This window comes from Cervus elaphus, chromosome 19 (assembly GCF_910594005.1).
Source record: "Cervus elaphus chromosome 19, mCerEla1.1, whole genome shotgun sequence".
Taxonomy (NCBI): domain Eukaryota; kingdom Metazoa; phylum Chordata; class Mammalia; order Artiodactyla; family Cervidae; genus Cervus; species Cervus elaphus.
Genome location: NC_057833.1, coordinates 27,357,324 through 27,381,970, shown reverse-complemented (window position 1 = coordinate 27,381,970; position 24,647 = coordinate 27,357,324). Strand labels below are relative to the sequence as shown.

Sequence of the window (24,647 nt, the reverse complement as noted above, 5' to 3'; positions counted from 1 at the left end):
CATTCAAATGCTCTAGCAAAATATGCCATGCTGCTTTATGCCTCTATATATAACTACACACACACACACACACACACACACACACACACACATATATATATATAGTACGGACTATGTAACTCCTACTCCTCCCACAAAATACAGTTCTTAAAGTTAAACATGTTACTTAAGGGGTAATTATTATTAAGTATATTATTCATAAAAATCACTAATAATATATTGAAAATCTACTTCAAGAGTTCAGAAAAGAAATGTCAAATTATACTTAAGCAAACAGAACAAATTAAGAAAAGAAAGAGCAGAAAATAAGAAAGCAAAAAGCATAGCAAAATTAATAAATAAATTTAAAAAGCAGTTATTTGAAAAGAAGAAAATCACTAGTGAGCCTAATTTTTTTTAAAAAAAGGAATAAAGTACAAACATACAAAATAAATGATAAAAGATAAATAACCACAGTTAAAATATATTTAAAAGAATCTATCTAATAGACTATGTTGTTAAACACTATGAGTAACTTGAAAATTTAGATAAAATTGATAATTTTCTAAGACAACATAATTTGCCAAAATTGACTTTGGAAGAGACAGAAAAATCTAAACACAGATTTGTATAGAAGAAATGGAGAAATATGTCAGTAGAGAAATCCAAAAGCCACAGTCTCAGATGGTATCATGGGGAAATTTTTTAAATCTTTAAGAGCAAACAATTTCAATGCTTTTAAAATCACTCCAGAATATAGGGTAGTGAAGAGAACATCCTAGTCCAACAAAGATTGCATATATCCACACACAGGAACTAAGTCAATGTCACTTATGAACATAAAAGCAAAAACCCTAAATCCAATGTTATTAGCAAATAAAATCTAGGTGTACACAAAAATAACATTACACCATGACCAAGTAAGGTCTATTCCAAGAATTTAAGAATTTTCAATATTAGGAAATCCATAACAATTTTTATAGCAAATTAAAGGATTTCAGAAAAATACTTTACTCTCTTTGAAAGCCATTTGTCAAAATTCAATAACCATTTTGAATTAAGATAGTAAAATAGAACTGATGAGAATTTACTTTATATAATATACCTAACTTAGCCCAAATATACTATCATGTTTAGTAAGATAACACTAGAAGCATTATTAACAAAATAAAAAGCAAGAAAACTTCCCAGTCATCAGTATTACTTAACACTGTACTGGAAACATAAGTCAAAAAAGTCAAATTTTAAAAAAATCATAAACAAATTTTTGGAAAGGAAGAGGTAAAATTATTACTAACCACAGACAACATAAAAATACAATTGCATGCATAGACTACCTAAGAAAGTCTGAGATCAAACATCAGTTCAGTTCAGTTCAGTCGCTCAGTCGTGTCCGATTCTTTGCGACCCCATGAATCAACATACTTGGGGGTAAAAAGGTTTTGAGAGAGTTGTATCTGCAAAGTGACTATGACTAGACGAGACAGGTAAAAGAGAACTAAGTTGCTAACTTTCTGTTGGAAGGAAGCAGGCTAAGAAAGCTGCTCAGCCACCGATAAGTGAATACTTTCCAATACCTTCTTTAAGTAACAGAGGAGCATAATAAAAATGAAAGATCCTTCCAGAAGGTAAAGCTAAAAATTCAAAATCCAGAGAGCAAAAACACTGGGGAGTTCTACCCAAAGAGTGGAACTAGGATGTAATTCAACCTATTTCAATCTACTATTTTTTTCCCCTAACTTCAAGGTAATAGGCTGGCAAATATTTACCCAGATGCATTGTAGAATTGCTAAGGACCTCTGATTGCAATATGGTGACCATTCATCTCTTTTTCAAATGATAATGATTTGTGCCAAGGAAGACAGAATAAAAAAATGCTATCGTCTTCACATGTATATTCATATAGATGCATATAGAACTGATCATAGTAATAACTGCTTTAGCCTGAGTGGAAACTGGAAAGATTGGGGACCAGGTAGCAGGGAGACAAAGTTTTCTCTGTATACCTTTTAATATTTATACTTTTTGGAGTTATAGGAAGGGATTCCATATTTATAAAATGAAATGAAAAAATAATTTAAAATATGTCTTAGGACTTAGTGAATTACTAAAAGGGGATTAAGAGATGTAATGTGATGATTACTATGCTCTGGGTTTGATCAATTTAGTGGAATACACCAAGAGAGAAAATACACTATAATCATATCTATGGGAAAGTGAAAGTGTCCAACTCTTTGTGACCCCATGAACTGTATAGTCCATGGAATTCTCCAGGCCAGAATATGGGAGTGGGTAGCCTTTCCCTTCTCCGGGGTATCTTCCCAACCCAGGGATTGAACGCAGGTCTCCTGCATTGCAGGCAGATTCTTTGCCAGCTGAGCCACAAGGGAAGCCCAAGAACCCTGGAGTGGTAGCCAACCCCTTCTACAGTGGATCTTCCAGACCCAGGAATTGAGCTGGGGTGTCCTGTATTGCAGGCAGATTCTTTACCAACTGAGCTATAGCAAAGAAGACTAATTTTCAGACATGCTGAATACTAATTATATCTAAAGCTATTCACTGGTCTTAGAGTGACCAATGATTCAGGTTTGTCTGACTTCATCTGTGTGTTAATCACTCAGTCATGTCAAACTCTGTAACCCCACGAAATGTAGCCCACCAGGCTCTCTGTCTATGGAATTCTCCAGGTAAGAATACTGGAGTGGATTGCCATTCCCTTCTCCAGAGGATCTTCCTGATCAATAAAGCAGAAGTAGATGTTTTCTGGAACTCTCTTGTTTTTTCGATGATCCAACTCATGTTGGCAATTTGATCTCTGATTCCTCTGCCTTTTCTAAATCCAGCTTGAATATCTGAAAGTTCACAGTTCACATACTATTGAAGCTTGGCTTGAAGAATTTTGAGCATTACTTTGCTAGCGTGTAAGATGAGTGCAATTGTGTGGTAGTTTGAGCATTCTTTGGCATTGCCTTTCTTTGGATTGGAATGAAAACTGACCTTTTCCAGTCATAATCCGTATGGCAGCCCTCAAAAATTGAGCCTTAAAGTAATCTCTTTTTAGCTTCAAATGGATATGGTATGGATGATTCACTTTCAGTAGTTACTGTCACTATTTTTCTTCCAACTACTGACATTGCCAACTCTGATTTTAGGTCATAATAATGAACTATCCATCACTGTAAGACTCTGAATGATGTTACTTATGTTTGAAACCTGCTGCTGCTGCTGCTAAGTCACTTCAGTCCTGTCCGACCCTGTGTGACCCCATAGACGGCAGCCAACCAGGCTCCCCCGGCCCTGGGATTCTCCAGGCAAGAACACTGGAGCGGGCTGCCATTTCCTTCTCCAATGCATAAAAGTGAAAAGTGAAAGTGAAGTCACTCAGTCGTGTCTGACACTTCGTGACCTCATGGACTGCAGCCCACCAGGCTCCTCTGCCCATGGGATTTTCCAGGCAAGAGTACTGGAGTGGGTTGCCATTGCCTTCTCCAGTTTGAAACCTAAGTGTATTGTAATTGTGAGCATTAACAGTTATCTTTCCCTTTTGCCTGTGGATTGTCTATGTACTTTGTTTGAAGGTAAGGGTAATTTAATTTTAGCATTGTGAATATTGTGTCCACAAGACTCTTGTGACCAAAATTTCAGATAATGAAATGTGTGAATTATAATAATGCCAATGTTGGGGTAATCCAGACAACTGTATTATTTTAATAATAGCTAGAAAGACACATACAATTTGATTAGAAGGTAAAGTAACCAAGATAGAACACTCTATACAAAAGGCAGAAAGGATTTGACATTGGACATGGTGGAAAAGGGGATGTGAAAGCATGTAGAGCCTAAATTTTGCAAATCCTAGGTTAAGCAAGCAAGTACTTCTAAAGCAAAAAATTTTTTTAATCTACCCCCAATATACCAATGCTCGGTCAAAAATAGACACTGTAGTCTGTGATCACACCACAAGAGTAAACACACATACTGCCATCCAGCTGATTATTCTATCAATATAAATAAAGATACATTTCCTGAATCAGAGGTTGCAACCATGTAGGCAAACAAAAGGAGAAAATTTTGACAATAGATGTGTTGGCCTAGTGCAGCACAGACCTGATTATCAGACCTCATTAACAACAATCATGCTTTTTACAGTATATCAAGTGATGAACTGAATCATATCAACAATGAAAAAAAAATTATTTCCTCTTGTTCTTAGATGCTTTGATTTGGAAAATGGAGTTTAAATCACCTTCTTGATTTTTATAAGGATATTGTAAAACCACAGAGAAGATAAAGAATGCTGGTATCTTGTCCAAATAAGACCCAGACTTTGCCCATTGATTAGTTTTCTATTGCTGCTGTAACAAATTATCACAAACTTACTGGCATAAAACAACACAAATTTATTTTCTTACCATTCTGGAGGTCAGGATTCTGAAATGACACTCACAGGATTAAAATCAAGGCATCAAGCAATAAATGCTGGAGAGGGTGTGGAGAAAAGGGAACCCTCTTACACTGTTGATGGGAATGCAAACTAGTACAGCCGCTATGGAGAACAGTGTGGAGATTGCTTAAAAAACTGGAAATAGAACTGTCATATGACCCAGCAATCCCACTTCTGGGCATACACACTGAGGAAACCAGATCTGAAAGAGACACGTGCACCCCAATGTTCATTGCAGCACTGTTTATAATAGCCAGGACATGGAAGCAACCTAGATGCCCATCAGCAGACGAATGGATAAGGAAGCTGTGGTACATATACACCATGGAATATTACTCAGCTGTTAAAAAGAATTCATTTGAATCAGTTCTAATGAGATGGATGAAACTGGAACCCATTATACAAAGTGAAGTAAGCCAGAAAGATAAAGAACATTACAGCATACTAACACATATATACGGAATTTAGAAAGATGGTAATGATAACCCTATATGCAAAACAGAAAAAGAGACACAGATGTACAGAACAGACTTTTGGACTCTGTGGGAGAAGGCAAGGGTGGGATGTTTCGAGAGAACAACATGTATATTATCTAAAGTGAAACAAATCACCAGCCCAGGTGGGATGCATGAGACAAGTGCTCGGGCCTGGTGCACTGGGAAGACCCAGAGGAATCGGGTGGAGAGGGAGGTGGGAGGGGGGATCGGGATTGGGAATACATGTAACTCCATGGCTGATTCATGTCAATGTATGACAAAACCCACTGCAATGTTGTGAAATAATTAGCCTCCAACTAATAAAAATAAATGAAAAAAATAAATAAATAAAATAAAATAAAATCAAGGCATCAGGGCCAAAAAGCAAGTTATTACCGTGGTTTTTTTACCTTTCTAAATGCTGTAGGGAAGAATCTGTTTTCTTGATTTTCAGGCTTCCAGAGGCCACCTCCATTCTTTTTCTGGGACTCCCTCATATCTTCAAAGCAACCAACATCTGGTTGAATCTATATATCACATCACTCTGACACTAACTCTTCTGCCTCCCTCTTTCACATTTAAAGGTCCTGTGATTACTACATTGGGTCCACCTAACCATTCAAGGATATTCTTCCTATCTTAAAGATAGTTGATTAACAACCTTAATTCTATCTGCTACTTTAATCTCATTTTGTCTTGTAACATAAAATATTCACAAATTCCAGGCGTTAGGAGGTGACCATCTTAGGAGGCTATTATTCTATTAAAAGCAAAGTATCCTTTGCTTTTAGAGGAAAGATAAAGAGTAAAAATCTCTTCCTGTATCATGAGACAGAAAGAAACATGCCATTGTTATTTTGTGTTAAATGAGGTAATATGCGCTTACTTAGTAGCTTTGCTTTTAAATTCTTCATTTATAAGCTCAAATTTATTTATCTTAAAGATTAACAGTAATATAGCTTATAGAATTTAAATATCCAGTAAAAGTTCAAAAAATAAACTGCTCTATCAGAGGTAAGAATGAAACATTATAAAAATATTGCTTTTATATATTTTTATTAGTCCAGTTAATTACTGCTAATTGTCATTTTTAACTCTTCTACTGAAATTTTGTTTACTAACAATTATGTAACAGAAAGGTAAATAATAAGTAATACTAATTTCATAAATGCCTATTTTTCATATGCTAATGTTAAAGTAATAATAGACATGGATATCATTATGTTGCATTATATTATGCTATGTTATATTGGTTTTTTTGGACTGGAATGGTATGACAAGATGGCTCTCTAAACTGTTGATCACTTTAATATTTGGATCTAAGCCAAAGAGATTGATCTGAGCTGGAAGTATTTGGGAGCTAAAAGATATCAATCCCACCTTTGTGTTGCTTTCTACATGCTCACACTGCAATATCACACTATCTTGTAATTATTTGTATGCCCATTAAACAGTGAACATTGTGAGGGAAAGTGGGATAGCTTAATTAACTTTGTTCCTCTTGTATTCAATAAAGTGTCTGTCATATAACAGATTGACATAAATATTTGTATGAAATTGTCTCTGAAAAGTTTTAAAGAGTATTTTTAAAAATACTAACATGTTATCTGTGGTGGAAATACTTTATATAAGAAAGAGTAAAAGAAACAAGAGAATGAGTTTTGCAGCAGTATTAAAAACTTTTTAATTAAAAGATGAACATTCAGCTTGAAAAAAAAATCAATTTTAGAAACAGTTCTCTTGGAAACACAAATATAAAAAGATGTTTCAAGGACAAGAAAGGACTTCATACAAAGTATGAAATCCATACCATGTAAGTTAATAAAAGATCATATGTCAAATTTGCAAGGAAATGTTACAGATGTATTTCAGTTATATAAGGAAATGAAGCCACTGTGTGTTAAGATAATTTTCGTATCAAGTACTAAATGAATTGCTGCCAAACTGATTAAAATGGTTACAAGTTGATATCTTTGAAATTCATATGAAAACGTTTATGTAAAAAAGCTTTACAAAAAACATATGAAGTGAGGCAAGAGATAAATAAGAATTGATTTATCTGTATAAAGCTAAAGTTAATGAGTTGGGGAATCTTCCCCTTTAAAATATTACTTAGCTCTTAATGACCAACCTTTGATTCCCTATATGATTACTGTTCCTTTGTTTCATTAGAATAGAAAATTATTTCAAAATTATCTTCTGAGATAAATACAACACTCTTAAAGAAAATATTTTAAAAGTTAATGTAATTTTGATCTTCAAGGACAGATTCTAATAATATAAAAATTACCATTTCTACTATGAATGGTACAATGAAATTTAAATATTTATTTTAGTTAGATTTTGCCCATTTTACATATTTCAAATGCATGATATAGCTCAAAACAAAAGACTATTTCAATGATACTATTAAAATGTAATTTAAAGGAAATAGACTATAAGTCTTCTCCTAACTAAGCTAATCTCATTCTGAGTAGATTAATTTAAAGAAACCATTGTCTAGATGAAATTACATTGCAGGTATGGGAATACTTATGCACACACTATAAAAAGTTCCTCAAGACTTTTGCCATCACTGCTCTTCCCTATCTACCCCTTGCATGGAACTTAGAATATCAGCAAGAGTCTATTTCAGTCCATTGAGTTAGAAATGCACAGCCCCTGAGTGTTAGAAGGTTATTTGTGATGCTATGTTTTATTTTTCCATTGAAATGCTACTGTTAGATCACTTAACTGCCCTATTTTATTTTTTATTAGTCTATACCCTAAGGAGAGGCTGCCTCTTAAGGAAAATAAAATGGAGAATCAATTCTGCAACAAATCACATTTATTAACAGGTTAGTGAGAACCTCAAGAAAAATAAAAATTGTGATAATTGCATCTGCTTCAGTTTAAAGAGACCCAGGAAGGGGTGGTAAATGTCAGGCAGCATAAAACGCCGTTAACAGACTCCAGAATCCAGCAAGTCACTAATACGTGATTTCTAATCACTTTTGTACTTTGTCACTGTTCAACCCAATCAAATCTAATTGACCAGAAAATTTTGGTTAGATTGTACTCAACTATGGCTAAATTTTTATTGTTATTATTCTGGTTTCTTTGTGAACATCTCAACTTTACTGCATCATTAAGCCTTAAATTAGATTTTGATAATAAGAATATTTCATAAAATTTTTCAAACAACTGCAATGTTCACACAGCACTACAGTATTCTTAAATCCACTGTCATGTTTTTTAAAAAAAAAAAAACATTTAAATTGTACCCATTCTTTCTGGGTTATTAAAAACAATGGCACTTTGATCTTAATTAAACACTTCATTTGAAAGCCATGACTAACAAATGTCAAATGCTAAAGGTGAACTCATGTTAAATGCATGTCAGAGCATTTTTCACATCATGTAGGGAATTCAAGTCTGAGGGTTCTTAGTTTCAGAATCACTGATGAGGGATATATACAAGAAAGGTGGCAATTAACTACTTCAATTTAGAAATTGCATTACTTTATTTTCATGTTGAGAATCATAATCTAAGCAATAAATTAGACATATCTGCTGTCAATTCTCTAAAATCTAGAAAAGTAATATAGAAATGATTGTTTGTTGTCTAAATGTCTACTTTGTCCTTATACTCTCTGTGTTACTAAAGCACTGAAAGTAAACATACATGAATTTATTCCTGAAAGAGTATAAAAAAAAATGCTCGTTTTCACACTGGTAATTTTCTTTTTTTTTTTTTTTTTTACAAATTGCCTCTATAAGACAAGACAATAAAATAACATTATCAGAAACCTTCATGTAGGTTGTTTTATATTTTATCTGCTGACATTTTCACTTGTTTGCTTATTCTATTTTCCACAATATGTACAGCCTTCAGAGGACATCAAGTACGTTTGAAAAAAAAAAAGAGTTAATGCTTTTTGTTAATGTCAGGTGTAATGCCAGTCAAGGAACAGATCTAACCAGTTCTGATCAGTCTGGGCACTAATATGCAAGTCTTTCAGTTATCAAAGAAATGGACAGAAAATACATTACATGGCAAGATGGCTGGACTATAGCATCTAATATGTAAGTGGAACTGAGTAGGACTCTATGGGTTCTTCTAGGGATAGACCCCTCCCCCATGTCTCTGCTATAGCCTCTCTGAAGTACCCAGATAACAGCATCTCATACATATTTCCTAAATTTTTTCAGATAGCTAATACCAAATGAAAGTAATTAACTACTTGATGATCAAGAGTATATAGCCCACAGACATTCTGGCATCTAAGGACTGATCACCATCAACCAATAAGAGAACTGTGCAAGAAATGATCACATACTCTGTGACATGCTCCCCCTACTCTCTACCATCCCAACTGGACTTTTAAAAATGCTTTGCTGAAACCCTTCTGGGAGTTTGGAGTTCTTTGAGCACAAGCCACCAGTTCTCCTTGTATGGCCCTGCAATAAACCTCTCTCTGCCCCAAACTCGGACGTTTCAGCTTGTTTGGCCTCACTGTGCATCAGGTACACAAACCAGTCAGCCCTAGAGGAAATCAACCCTGAGTATTCATCAGAAGGACTGATGCTAAAGCTGAAGCTCCAATACTTTAGCCACCTGAGGCAAAGAGCCAACTCATTAGAAAAGACCCTGATGCTGGGAAAGATTGAAGGCAGGAGGAGAAGGGGACACCAGAGGATGAAATGGTTGGACGGCATCACTGACTCAATGGACATGGGTTTTAGTACATTCCGGGAGATGGAGAAGGACATGAAAGCCTAGCACACTGCAGTTCATGGGGTCGCAGAGTCGGACACGACTTAGTAATGAACAATAACAACAATCAAAGGGCATCAAAAGCCTTTTAAAATATTATTTCAAAATTATATATCTTAACACAGGAGCAGTTTCTACTAACAAGTGAAAAAATTATCTCAAAGATCTAGCATGTCTCATGCAATACAGCCATTCTCAAAATGATCATACCCGAAGTAACTTGCATACTTTTACAAATGCACATGATCATTAAATTGAAAACTATGCAAGTAACTAAGAAGGAAGAAGCTGTTGAGAGGGCCCAACTAAAGGCATTAAAACCCCAGTTCCTTCTAATTTTCCCTTTGACACTGGGATAACACACACAGCTCCCCACAGTCACGAGTACAGTTTTCTTGTAGACATATATTCTGGTTTGAATTGTGCCACAGAGACTAGATAAGACTCCCAGAATATATTGACTTGGCCCACTTCCCTTCTTCTACTAGGTTTGTAGTGTAATTACCATTAGCATCTGATAAAATGTACTTATATCAACCAAAATATGGGTTTAAAAGCAATAAAATGTGATCAGAGAAATATATAACATGGTTGTAAAAATGAAAAAAAAATGTAAAGCAAAACTGATGAAACAAGAAATTTACATTAGAAAGTATACTTATTTAAACTACCATGATTATTTTTCCATATAAAATATGTTTTAAAATATTAGTTAAAACATGAATCAAAAGACACTAGGGCTTTAAAATACTTGTTAAAAAATCACCCAACTAGTCCCAAACAGGTGGTATTTCTCTCCTTTAGTTGTTCACGTGATTTTTTCAGTGAAAATACTCATAAAGAGAGAAGCTACTAAACTGGTAATTTACAAAATATGTTTTATGCTTGGATTATAGTACTGGATTCAAAGTTCTCATTCCAGGACAATAAAGAAGGAAAAATAAAACCCTCACAATAAAATATTAAACTGATTAATTATATTATGGTCAAAAATCACCTTTCCCACCAATACTAATGTATAATTCAAAGGGAAATTCAAACCAAAAACTATTCAATTTTATTTCACTTATTTATTTTTAATTACTTAAAAAGGAATAGACACAGAGCTCAATACAGGCTAGGCAATATTGTGTTTTGCATAGCAACAAAATTTTACAAACATATATTGAGTTGGAAATGACCTTAGAATTTATTAAATCCAGTAGTCAAGTTCAATCCTCTTTCTGCTTCACCCTTCCTCACCCCACATGATTTACCTGTTTGTCCAGCTTTAAAATACTTGAACCTGAATAGCTTTATAAGAGACACAGCCTCTCTGCCCCTACAGACACCATTCCCTACTGTCTCACACCCAGCCACTCCATACAATTCATATTAGTATATTACATGTCTCATTTTCAAGGCTCAAGAATTTGCCACCTTTCCTTGTTTAATCTAACTCCTTCATTTCAGAACCTAGAGAATAGTCAGAAGGTTAAAATGGTTCATGCCAATTCCTTATCTATCTTGAAGGTCATGCTGGATCACCTCAGATTTCCTAGCTGCTGGTTCTGTGCTGTTTTTTGAACCTTTGCAATATCCATGTCATATAAAGTTTTTTACATAATAAGCCTGAACCAGCAGTGGAACATTGATTGCAGCTATTGTTTTACAGAAAAAAAAAGCATTTCAATCATACACTAGCATCATCTGCTCAAAATAGGAGTTCTCCAGGAAGAACTATGAACAGTCTTAAAAATGTGTCTTTACACTCTAATGCCTAAATGGAAGTCCACAGTCTATGTGTGGCCATATATAAACTGATGTCCCACAAGGTCATCAGACCTGTAGAAACTTGGAATAAACAAGAAAAGCAAAAAACATGCCATATCATGATACAAACTGCACTGTTGTCATGATTTTAAAATAAATAATGAAGCAACTTAAGTTTAAAAAGAGAATAATTTGATTACTTACAATAAAATTACAATTGTATAAAAATCAATTGATACCTCAAAGGCAAGGAAATTGTACCAGTTTTGATTGTCACACAGAAATTATTTAGATAATGCTTTTCCCAAAATGGGCTCAATTCCATGAAATAAAAGATGAATAGAAATTGGAATACATAAGATTTTGTCACATAATGATGCTCACATTCTTCTCTTTTTTTCAAAATTAGCAGCTATTGGCACATTATAGATTAATGCCAAGTCATCTTATTAAAAGTTGATTCAAGAGTAAAAGTCATATTCTGATTAAAACAATTAGATCTTACTTCAGTCAAATGATCCTAGTGCAACCAGAGGGTCTTTGTAGGTCACAGAGCTCTGACAAGCTGAACAGAGGGCTCTTCATTCAGGTGCTTAACAGTCAAAACTCATTTCCTGTTCATAAATTAGAAAAACATAGATGATCAATTTAAATTGGGAGTTGTATTAGATACTCTATCAGTTGGCTTTTGAATTTTATTCTTTAGTTAATGCTTTTCAGAACTATATTATCAGTTCTTTTTAGGGTAAGTAGCCTGAAATTCTTCATACTTTTTAGAAGTCAATAATGCACAAATAGACATTTTTTTTTAAGCATGGTATTTTATTTCAAGTATATACACAAACATACAAATACTTTTCTCTCTTTCTCTCATTTTCAAGTGTTTATATTTGTACCTTAATTTAGCTAGCCTAAGTAGGACACTTATCTTGCACCATGCACTACTAAACACAATAAAATATAAAGCAGAAGACATATAACTGGACATGGTGACTTATGTCTATTGAAAGAAGGGATTAACCAAAGGAAGAAATACATAGTAGAAAGATCACATCTAGGACTGAAAACCTGGTTCTTCTGTTGAACACCTCTGTGACATGGTAATTGATGTTATTCCTTAAATATTAATTTAAATTTGGGATAAAAACAGTTGATGACTGTGAGAATTGGAGACACTGTATATAATAACATGCAACATGCTGAGTTCATTTCCTCACATGTACTAGGTGCTCAATAATTGATTGATATTTTGCAGTAGTTTAGGATATTGGCACTCTTTCCCTATTATTTTATATCTTCAAATGCTGATTGGCTAGTCTACATTTTATATTTATAGACTGTGATATTAAGTAATAATTCCATAATCATAGAACCACTTATTTTTAACTTCCCCTCTTTAATTTTATATTTTCATCTTAGCTTTGAGATATCTGAGAGCTACCCTGTATTTTCATCACCCTTTTAAAATTATCCCTCCAAAATAAGCTATCATTTTCTTCAACCAAGATCAACTTGCAGCATTGCATAAACTTCTGACTAGGGAAAAAAAGATCTTGCCCCATCATTGGGTTAGTTCATTTTCTCTTTGCTCTCCTAATTATTTCTCCCTCATTTGAAAATTTCACATCTGCCTTAAGCTTTTTGTAATAGGAAGCAATGTGTCATAAAGCACTAAACTCCCAAAATATAGAATAAAATAATAATTCTGCATTTTTACCTTAAATTTCTTCACTTTCAGGGAAAAATTAGTTAGGGTAGATCCCATAGATTCATCCAATTTGGAAGCCTCATCCAACTCTCTTTTCTTTGCTCATAAATTTCAAAGCTTCTTGATAAGAGTAACAAAACTTTTTTAATACAAAAATGGTAAGATTTCTAAACACCTATTATCGAATAAAGTTCTTGGCTCAAGATTAGTGACATACATCGTCTATACAGACACATACACACACGCATGCATATAGGTCAGGACATTCTAGAATATCTCATTTGTGGTGAACAAAAGGGTTGTCCAGCGGGGAGGACTGAAGGCCACTGCTGAATTCTCAACTTTTTTTTAAAAGGACCTCAAGATTCTATTTATGGGCATGGTTGTACAATAAATAATCATTGTCTTAGTACCAGCGTAAGCTTCTACTATCCCTCAACATTGAAAATGAAGGAGTCATAATAAAAATGGTATAGGCATGCTTATAAAAAGACTTAAGTCAAGCTACAAATCACAGTAATTCCAAGTCACATGGGACTTTTCCTTCTAACCCTCTCAGCATCTAACTAGTTAAGATGGCAAACTGGCATCTACATCCCCGCATTTGATTAAAAATTAAACTGTATAGGATGGGCTAGATAGCTGGAAAGTCATGTCATTTTGTCTAACATAATGCCTTCAATCAATCCCCCTTGCTTTTCCTAACCCCAAATTCAATATTATGTTTACTAAATGAAATGAACTCTCATTTCATCTATTGAAATGCATTATTCAAGATGTGATTTTCTCATGTTCTTAGAGAAACTTGCCTGAATTAGTTCCTTGTGGACCTTTCAAATATTATTTAAAGTCAGAATACTGGAACAAGAAGGAAGCCTGGAGATTCTCACTCAAATACTCACACAAACACTGACCATCGGCTCCCACCAGACATTTTATTTGATAACAGACTCCATCCAGACCCTATGTCCAATATTTGGGGAATAAAATCTCAGAAATAAAAATCCCCACTTATTAATGGAGAATTTTTCCTCTACACAGAGTCTTTTAAATGATATACACTGTATCAGAAAGACAAAATGGTACAACTCTTTGGAAATTTTCTTTAGTTTTTATGGCTTGATGAAAACATATTAATACTCTAATTTGAGGTTTTCTTAATCACAGTATATAAAAACAAACAAAAGAGCAACACAACTCACACTCTTTTCTAATTTAGAAAACTTTCTCTGGGATTAATATATCATTAACAACCATCTTTTTTCAGGCTGTCATATTACTAGGAGATTATGAAGGATGGCTTTTCATAAAACAGTTTATTCTTGATTCTACTGATCAAGAACTAACAAAAATCGCCTGTTGTCAATTACCTAAATTTTATTTTCAGTTTAACATCAGTTGAAAATCCACCATGAAACAAGCATATAATCTTCAGATATTATATATGAATATTGAATTTTTTAATGTCTTGATCCACATCTGAGATTCTTGACATCAAGGACTATGCCTTGGTTAGCTGTGCCCCCAGGACCTATCACTGTAGCAATATTTAGAGTACATACAACAAGTGTTAATTAAATGGCATCTGTGACTCTGAGCATTTCTAATACTTTCCACATCACAGATCTCCTCACAGCTGGAAGAACACGCTGAGTATTCCTTCCATGTCTTTTCTTGTGCTGACCTTCCTTCCTAAGACATTCATTTTGCTCTCTTTTGCATAGTTTCTCTTTTTGCATAGTTCTCCAAGATTTACATATATCATGAAATATATTCTAGCCTAGGCATTTAATTTCTAATTTTTTTTTCAGATGGATGCCGCACTGAACTCTAATCTTTTGAAGGAGAGTAGGAAAAACAGATTTATACGTCTTAGATATCCCCCCACAGCTCCTGGCTCAAAGTTGGGCACGTAGTTGCTGACTAGTACAGAGGATACAGATGATTCATGAGCTGGGAAAGACACAAGTCCCTTGTGGATGAAACAGATCAGGGATCAGCAAACTATAGGCCAGGAGCTAAATTCAGCCTGCTATCTGTTTTCATAAATAAAATTTCACTGGAACACAGCCACATCCATTCATCTATGTATTGTCTATGGCTGCTTTCCTGCTATAATAGCAGCACTGAGTAGTTGCGACAGGGATTGCCTGGCCCTCAAGCCTAAAATATTTATTATCTGGTCCATCATAAGTATGCCAATCAGTGTATTAGCTCAGTGGTTTTTTAGCATGGACCCAAGATGAGATCTGAGCCATTCACAGCCTTAACCATTGTGGTAAGATAACGCTTTATAAACCAGTTCTTAAATATTGGTCCCTGAACTGCGGGCACTGACATTATCCGGAAACTTAGAAATGCAAATTCTCACACCCCATCCTAGACAACAGGTCAGAAATTCTGACATGGGGGCCAGCAATCTGTGATTTTTCCAACTCCTCAAGCAATTCAAATATACACTAAAATCTGAGAACTACTAAATTAGATAAGGCTTCCCTGGTGGTTCAGCTGGTAAAGAATCTTCCTGAGATGCAGGAGACCCAGACTCAATCCCTGAGTCAGGAAGATCTCCTCGAGAAGGGAATGGCAACCCACTCCAGAATCCTAGGACAGAGGAGTCTGGTGGGCTACAGTCCATGGGGAAAGGAGCATTTATTAACACCTTGCCAGAATGATGTGGCCTGGCTATGGCAGATCCAATTTCTTCAACTGCTACCCCTGGATACAGAGATTTTAAGTGGTGAAAAGATATCAGTTATGCTTCATCTGCCCTAAAATGTAACACTTTGGATTTACTCTGAAAAAGCACTAAGGAACAGGATTACTTTGATGTGGGAATTGCTACAGCACTTTTTCAGTAAATGCTAACACAGCCACCAGCTGTATATCCAAAGGAAAGACAATATACCAAGTGCCAAAGTGTGAAATCTATTCAAAAATAGATAGAAATATCAAAGCAATATAGCAGATAAGCTCCAGTTTTTATAGGACTGCCTGTCAAGACAAACCTCTGCTCAATGATTCTCAGCAGGGATACAGGAGAAGTGCACTACAGCTCAGCTGGAAATTCTGTTAATCAAGGATTTGTTCCAACATGCATATCCCCAGTGCTAAGTCTCAAATGTGGCCAGATAGCATTTCCTATGATAGTGTGTGGGTAGCAATAAGGAATAGTCACTATCAAGCCTTGTAGAAGATAGTAACTAGCTAGCGTTTGCTCTGGAAAAATATATATTAATTGCATTATATAATATATATAATTTTCATGAACTAATATTTGTTTAACTTTACACTAAATCCCCCTTCTTCATTATTTCTCTCCAAAATACAGATTAGCACTAGCAGCTATGGCTATGATATGACAGGGTTCCAATCTATAAAAATAATGGCAACACATTGATAAGTGTAATAAAGTTTTGGGTTTTTTTTTTTTTTTGGCAAAGACCCTTGTCGCAATATTTTATATTTAATGCTAAAATCTCAGCAGCTATTTCAGGAAACAACAGTAAAATTATTTAACCTATTGAAGAGTCTCTATATGAAGTTAAAAGAAACATGTCAATCAATAAAAATAAACTATTGACTGATAGCCTCTAGAAAGTTCAAATTATTTCCTACTCATAAAAAATCATTATGCTTCCATACAACAGTATAGCCATTATTTCTTTTTTGATAAATGGCACACAGATTGTATATGCCTAAAATCTATGTAAACATTTTATTCAATGTCCCTTAAAGCATGCTTCTATTTTGACATCTATCTATGGAAAATAGGGAAAGCATTCCTATCCTCTGTGTAATAGAAAATTGGGAAATATGGGCCTGGATTTCACACCTATGAACTCAGTAAATGATTGATGATGGTTCAGATGATCTGTTAGAATTCTGATTTAAGACTTAAAATTCACACATTTAAATCAAGGATTGATTTGGGACCCTTATATATGAATGCATGCTCAGTGACTTCATCCTATCCAACTCTTTGCAACCCTATAGGCCCACCAGGCTCCTCTGTCCATTGGATTCTTTAGGCAAGAATACTGGAGTGGAATGCTATGCGCTCCTTCAGGGGATCTTCCAAACCCAGGGACCAAATATGGGTCTCCTGCAAACCCTGCATTGAAGGTTATTCCTTACCACTGAGCTACTAGGAAAGCCCACTCTTACATATAACACAGTTCAATTCAAACAGGAAGAATATATAGTTATCTCTATATAGGAACTATCAGCTCATGTAAAGATTAAAACTATGCTTCATTCAGAAATAATTCACAGTGGGGAGACCTAATACCTACCTAAAAGGACAACTAGTCATAACCAGCATCAAACAGGAAGCAACAGAGGGGGAGTGGGTGACAGAAAGCAATTAGGAATAGTGCTCCAAAATTTTAAGGAGTGGAAAATTAGGCTAAATATTAGAAACCTTTCACAGCAAGTCCATTAGCCTCTAGAATCAACCTTCAGTTGAAATTTCTTCAACTGAGTTATTTAAAATTAGATAAGGGCCCATTTTGCCAAAATACTATAGGGAATTATTCATAGGGAATGATTGTAAGGTGTACTAAATGAACAATTTTTTTTCTTTTACTCTTAAGTTAGATCTTTTGCATGTCTGTCATGATTTCACACACATTAAAAAGTTGTGAAAACATGAAAATGCTCTGAAGGTTATTCTTACTATTATACCATATTAATTTGTACAATTTTTATTTTTTCAAAATAAGAGGAAGATGAGATAAAAGAAATAATTAAGAAACAAAAATTACTGTTGAATATTTCACTAAAAATACTAAATTCAAGGAAAAGTTCTATTAAAAGATAGTATATTCATTTATAAAATTAGTATAGTTAAAACCATATTTAATTACCAGCAATGCCCCAGTACAATACATAACACCAGAGTTGGTAATCAATAAATACTAAATGAATAAGTGAACACCTCCCTTCTGGATATTGTTTCTTCTAGGGTTTAATGTCCCGGAGATAAAGGCTTATTAAAAATGAGTCAGTTCCTTCATAAGATTGACTAAGGAAGTAAGTGGTTAATTTCCCCCAAGGTAAAAGAAACCTGACTCTTCCTTCCAGATCACTTGTCAGTAATTGGATGGTTATTTAGCCTTAGGCTTCTAGGCTTTGTGCTGTATGTCAAGTTCTTGATCCAAGTCAGGTAGCCCAAAAAGTTATCAGTAAAACACTAAGCTACTTTGTCTTTCTGGATTTCATACTTACAATACCACCATTCCCAACAGCTATTCATCATATAAATTCAAATTTGTGACTTCAGAGATATTGCTGCCTGCTCAATTAACTCAAAAGGATTATAGATGCAAGTTATAAGTCAGTTCAGTTCAGTTACTCAGTCATGTCCATCTCTTTGCAACCCCATGGACTGAAGAACACCAGGATTCCCTGTCCATCACCAACTCCCGGAGCTTGCTCAAACTCATGTCCATCAAGTCAGTGATGCCATCGAACCATAAGTCAATCTGTCTGGATTTCATTCCAGCTAAACCATGAGCTCTGTAACCTTGGGCAACTTACTTAACTCCTAGGTTTATTTCTTCATTTGTAAAGTGATAAATTTATATAGTTATATCATCTCACAAGGTTATATCAAGGATTAAAAATCTGTTAATTTACGAAAAATGCTGTCAAGTGCCCTGGAGAGAGATTATTTGGGTTCAAATTCTAGTCCTGATATTTATTAGCTGTGTGTACTAGTGCACCTTACTTAGCCTCACTGTGTCATAAATGCATAGAAAAAAAAATAGGTCTTGTTATTTAAGAAGCTTTACTGGGATATAATTTATATAATACATCTAATGTAGATAACAGTGATTTTTAATAATTTACACAAGAATGTAATCATCATCATAGCCCAGTTTTAGAACACTTCTGTTTATCTTGGAAATTTTCCTTGTGCCCATTTGTAGTCAATCCCCACTACCAATTCTAGGCAACCATTGACTGGCGTTTCGTCTCTATGGATTGTGATACTTTAACCATACAACACATGACCTTTGCTTTCTGGTGTCTTTTACTTAACTTAATAGTTTTAAGGTTCATCATAGCATATATCAATACTCTATTCCTTTTTACTGCCAAATAATATTCCACAGTATAGGTGTTATAATAGCCTGCTATTATAGCTAGACAGAGATAGAAACAGATATTAATAGATATAGACATCTCATCATCATCCTATAATAATGAAAGATCTAAAGATTATTTTCTCTTTCTTGGCAAAGCTGGTCTCTACCATTACATATGATTTTAGGACAATCTTACAGTATTAAATAGGAGTCTTTGAGATTTCATCTGTTTCCCTGTCAATTAAGACTATGACTAGACTAGCAAAAATAAACTAAATACATTTCTAGACTGTCAATATATTTCTATGATGTATATTCTTTTTCATCCCTTCCTTCAAACTATCACTGCCATTTCAAATTGGTGACACCACTCCCTTTAAAGGCCTGTGATGAGTCATTATTCTTATTCTTTGTTGTTTCCTATGGCTCCTTGAGACCAACAAATACATAAATAATAATGGAAGCAAGTAGTCTGAGAAGAAGGAGATATCAGGGATTCTAGGACCTGAAAAACAGAGTATGGATGATCACCTACTCTTGAATATACAGAGAGAAAAGGGCCAAAGAGAAAAGAGTAAACTTTTTAAAAGAGATAAAAGATCCATGAGGGAGGCATGTAAAAAAAAAAAATAGTGGGAATAACATCAGAAGAAAATAGGGTCTCAGGTGGAAAGGAATGAAGAGTTTCAACAATATGCAAAGGTTCAGGCAACATAGAGATCAAGTAAGTTGGAGCATTCCCAACCATCTCCAAGAGAGGAGGATGTTTAAGACCATTTGAGGTAGATAATATAAATTAATGAAGTATCTGGACATAAAACATTAAATAGTTACAAGGACTGTTGCCATGTTAGATGATAAGTCCAGGAATATCAGGTCTTCTTCAAATATGCCCAAAATAAATGTGGGGAATATCTCCATTTTTAAACATTTTTTACAAGCATATATTTAAAAACACATTGTGTAGTAAAATAATCATACAACATGACCAGGTAGAATTTATTTTAGATATTCAAGGCTGGTTCAACATTTAAAATCCAGTTATGTATATGTGTATGTGGCAGAAACCACTACAATATTGTAAAGTAATTAGCCTCCAACTAATAAAAATAAATGAAAAACAAAAGATAAAAAGAAAAAAAAAGTTATGCACTCCATCACATCACCAGTCTAGGAAGTAAAATTACATGATCATATCAAAAGATGAAGAAAAAGTATTGGACAAAATTCAAAATCCATGCATGATAAACCTCTCAACAAATTAAAAGTACATGAAAGTGAAAGGCACTCAGTCAAGTCCAACTCTTTGTGACCCCATGGACTATACAATCCATAGAATTCTCCAGGTCAGAATACTGGAATGGGTATCCTTTCCCTTCTCCAGGGGATCTTCCTAACCCAGAGATTGAACCCAGGTCTCACACATTGCAGGTGGATTCTTGAGAACCTCCTCAATTTGACAAAGAATATCTAAAAAGTCCCACAACTAACATCATATTTAATGATGAGAAACTCAATGCTTTCCAGCTATGATCAAGAACAAGACAAGGGTGGCCCCTCTCATTTTCCTTTTCAACATCATACTAGAGGTACTAGATAATGCAATGAGAAAGGTAAGGAAAATAAAAGGTAAAACAAGTATGCAGAATAGGAAAAAATAAGTGAAACTGTTCACAGACGATATGACTGGTTATGTAGAAAATCTGAAAAAGGTCAACCAAAACTCCTGGAAATAATAAGCAATTACAGAAAGCTTATGTACAAGGTAAATATAGAAAAGTCAATTGCTTTCCTAAATATATGAATACCAATGATAAACATGCAAAATTTGGAATTAACACAATACCATTTATATTATATACCCCAAATTAAAGACATGGATAAATTTAGCAAAATATGTACAAGATCTATATTATGACAACTATAATACTCTGATGAACAAAATTTAAAAAAAACTAAATAGATATTCCACGTTTATGGATAGGAGATTTAATATTATCAAAATATCAGTTCTCCCCAACTTGATCTATAGATTTGGTGCAATCCTAATCAAAACTCCAGCAAATTTTTGTATGGATATTGACAAATTGATTCTAAAGTTCATATTAAAAGATAAAAGGTAGAGAAAAGTCAACATAATATTAAAGAAGAACAAAGTCTGAGGACAGATGCTACCTGAATTCAAGACTTATAATAAAACTATAGTAAATTCAGTTCAGCTCAGTTTGGTTGCTCATTTGTGTCCAACTCTTTGCGACCCCATGAACCGCAGCACACCAGGCCTCCCTGTCCATCACCAACTCCCAGAGTCCACCCAAACCCATGTCCATTGAGTCGGTGATGCCATCCAACCATCTCAACTTCTGTCGTCCCCTTCTTCTCCTGCCCCCAATCGCTCCCAGCATCAGGGTCTTTTCAAATGAGTCAGCTCTTTGCATCAGGTGGCCAAAGTATTGGAGTTTCAGCTTCAACATCAGGCCTTCCAATGAACACCCAGGACTGATCTCCTTTAGGATGGACTGGTTGGATCTCCTTGCAGTCCAAGGGACTCTCAAGAGTCTTCTCCAACATCACAGTTCAAAAGCATCAATTCTAGACTGTGTTATTGGTGAAAGAATAGACGAATAGATCAACGGAACAAAATAAAGAGCCCGGAAATAGATTCACACAAATATAGTCAACTGATCTCTGATAAAAGTGCAGAGGCAATCAATTAAGAAATGATAGCCCTTTTGCAAATGGTGTTGGGACAATTAGATGCCCAAAAATGTAGATACAGAAATTAGAATTTTCAAAAAACTCAAAGTAGTTCATAGACCTGAATGTAAAATGCAAAACTATGAAACTCCTAGAACATAGGAGAAAATCTAGATCACCTAGGTTTGGCAGTGACTTTTTAGATACAACACGAACAGCATGACCCATTAGAAAACATATAATAGGTTGGACTTCATTAAATTAAAACTCTTCCACCCTGCGAATATCACTGTCAAGAGAAAGAAAAGACAGCCACAAAAGATCTTTTAATCAAAATGTACAAAAAATCCTTAAAATTCAATAATGAGAAAATGAACGGCCCAATTAAAAAATGGGCAAAAGATCTGAGCAGATACTTTCCATAGAAGATATAAATACAGGGGAAATAAGCATAGGAAAAGATGTACAATATTATGCATCATTAGGGAACTGCAAATTAAAACAATGAGATACCACTACGTATCTATTAGAATGGCTAAATCCAAACACCAACAGTACTAATGAAGATATGGAGCAACGGGACCTTCCATTAATTTCCAGGTGGGATGCAAAATGGTACAGCCACTTTGGAAGAAGTTTGGCAGTTTCTTACAAAACTAAACACACTCTTACCATATGACCCAACAATTGTGCTCTTTGGTATTTACTCAAATGAGTCAAAACCATGTCCACACAAAGACGTGCACACAGATATTCATAGCAGTTTCATTCATAACTGTCAAAACTTGGAAGCAATTAAGATGTCCTTCAGTAGATAAATAGATGAATAAATAATGGTATATCCAGACAATGGAATTTCATTCAGCCCTGAAAAGAAATGAAGTATAAAGCCACAACAATATATAATAAACTATGCATATCATCAAGTGAAAGAAGATAATCTGAAAGCTACATACTGTATGATTACACCTATAAGACATTCCGCAAAATGCAAAACCATAGAAACAGTATAAAGATCAGTGATCATCAAGGGTTTAGTGGGAAGTAAGGATGAACAGGTGGAGCTCAGAGGATTTTTGAGCCGGGAAGCTTATTTTGTAAGATATATAATTGTGGACACATGACATGATACCTTTGTTAAATCAGTAGAACGACACAAACGTGTTAACCCTAACGCAAACTGTTGATAATGATGTGTCAATGTTGGTTATCAGTTGTAACACACTGGGGTGGAATGCTGATGTTCAGAAAGGCTGTGCATTGTCCCTGTGGGGAAAGGATACATGGGAACTCTCTGCTTTAAATGTTTACTTTTGCTGTGAGTCTAAAACTGCTGTGAAAATAAAGTGTATTCATTTTTTAAAAACTGAATAAAGTGAAAACAAGTCTATTTATTTAAAAGCAACTGAATAAAATTAAAGAAAACACACATATAGTGTGAGCCAAACAAAACAGGTCACCAGACTCAATTACAATTTGTTTAAAGACTATGGCAGCACATATGCTCCAAGACTTAGAATATAATTAACAATACATATAAAACACAGAAATAATGAGTAAAGGAAAACAGTAATTATTATATCATCCTTTATTTCTGGGACTAAAGGAAATCCTAAGTATTAACAAGTCAGTGTGTGATGATTTGCACATTCTAAATAAAAATTTATTTCTTTTAGAAAGCAGAATCCAGGATTCTAGCAATTCATATATAACTGAAAAGTAACTATAGTCAAAAATTTGTATAATCAAAATATGAGAAAAGGAGGAAATAAACCTTTGCACCCAAATCCACTCTACAGGCATACATGTAGGTTAAAATTGAATACAACATTTAGAATAAGACCACACAATATTCAAATAAAATTAAGACATAATTTTCACGAGGATATGGACTTTCTTTCATTTACTGATTTATCCCTAGACTCTAAAACAATTTCTAAAATACAGAAAAAAAATACTAAATAGTCATTTAATAAATACATGAATTATATATTCACTTTAGAAAAAAAAATTATTCTACCTATATTGTGGACCAGAAAGGGGCAAGTGTGGAGATTAGAGGAACTTAATTAGCAGCCTATTGTAACTGTTTAGCTGTAAAAAAATGTGTGTGGGGAAAAAGCAATGGCAGTGGAAACGAGTGAGTGTAGCCAGAAAGAACATAATCAAAGGCACAGTTAGAACAACGAGAATCAGCCACTCAAAGCACCAAAAACTGAAGGGCAAGAAGAAAAGAAGACCCCAAAAAGATACTGAGAAGTAATATTTGATGATGAAGGAAAGGACTCACAAGACAACAATGTCACAGAAACTCAGGACAGATTTCAGAGACAGAATAATACTATCAGGTTCACAAAGAGGCCCAATACTATGGGCAAGGCTGGGATAAGAAATAAGGTGAGTGAAGCACTCACTATGGGCAAAAAAAGTTAAGGGAGATCAAAAATTCTGTAATGAAGATAAATTATATTTAAATAAATCACTTTAAAAGTAAAAGTGAATGCAAAATAATCCATGGTGAACAAAATATCACAACTTTTTTTTAGCATATCACTATTTTGAATAAAGACGGGTGGTTGTTTGCACTATTACCTTTGTTACTGTACATGCCCACAGTCTGCAGTTCCTAGACCTTGGAAGACTTTGCTTCCCACCCTGTCCCCCTGTAAGTATGTGGGCTGACAGTGGTCTGCCAATAGATGGGGCAGGATGGAGCTTATATATTGGCCTTCTTGGGTTTTTT

At 34.5% G+C, this 24,647-nt stretch overlaps 1 protein-coding gene across 6 annotated transcripts in view; it reads right to left on the bottom strand.

Annotated features, from left to right (window-relative positions):
- NAALADL2 (N-acetylated alpha-linked acidic dipeptidase like 2) overlaps nucleotides 1–24,647 on the bottom strand; it is a 1,495,786-nt gene that overhangs the window by 1,179,494 nt on the left and 291,645 nt on the right. For 5 of the 6 annotated variants that reach the window (XM_043875325.1, XM_043875328.1, XM_043875324.1 and 2 more), the window contains one exon: nucleotides 11,913–12,021. The exons of the other annotated variant lie outside the window; for it this stretch is intronic. The gene's annotated coding sequence lies outside the window, so the exon portion shown is untranslated. The remainder of the gene's footprint in view (nucleotides 1–11,912; nucleotides 12,022–24,647) is intronic. 6 annotated transcript variants of the gene reach the window in all.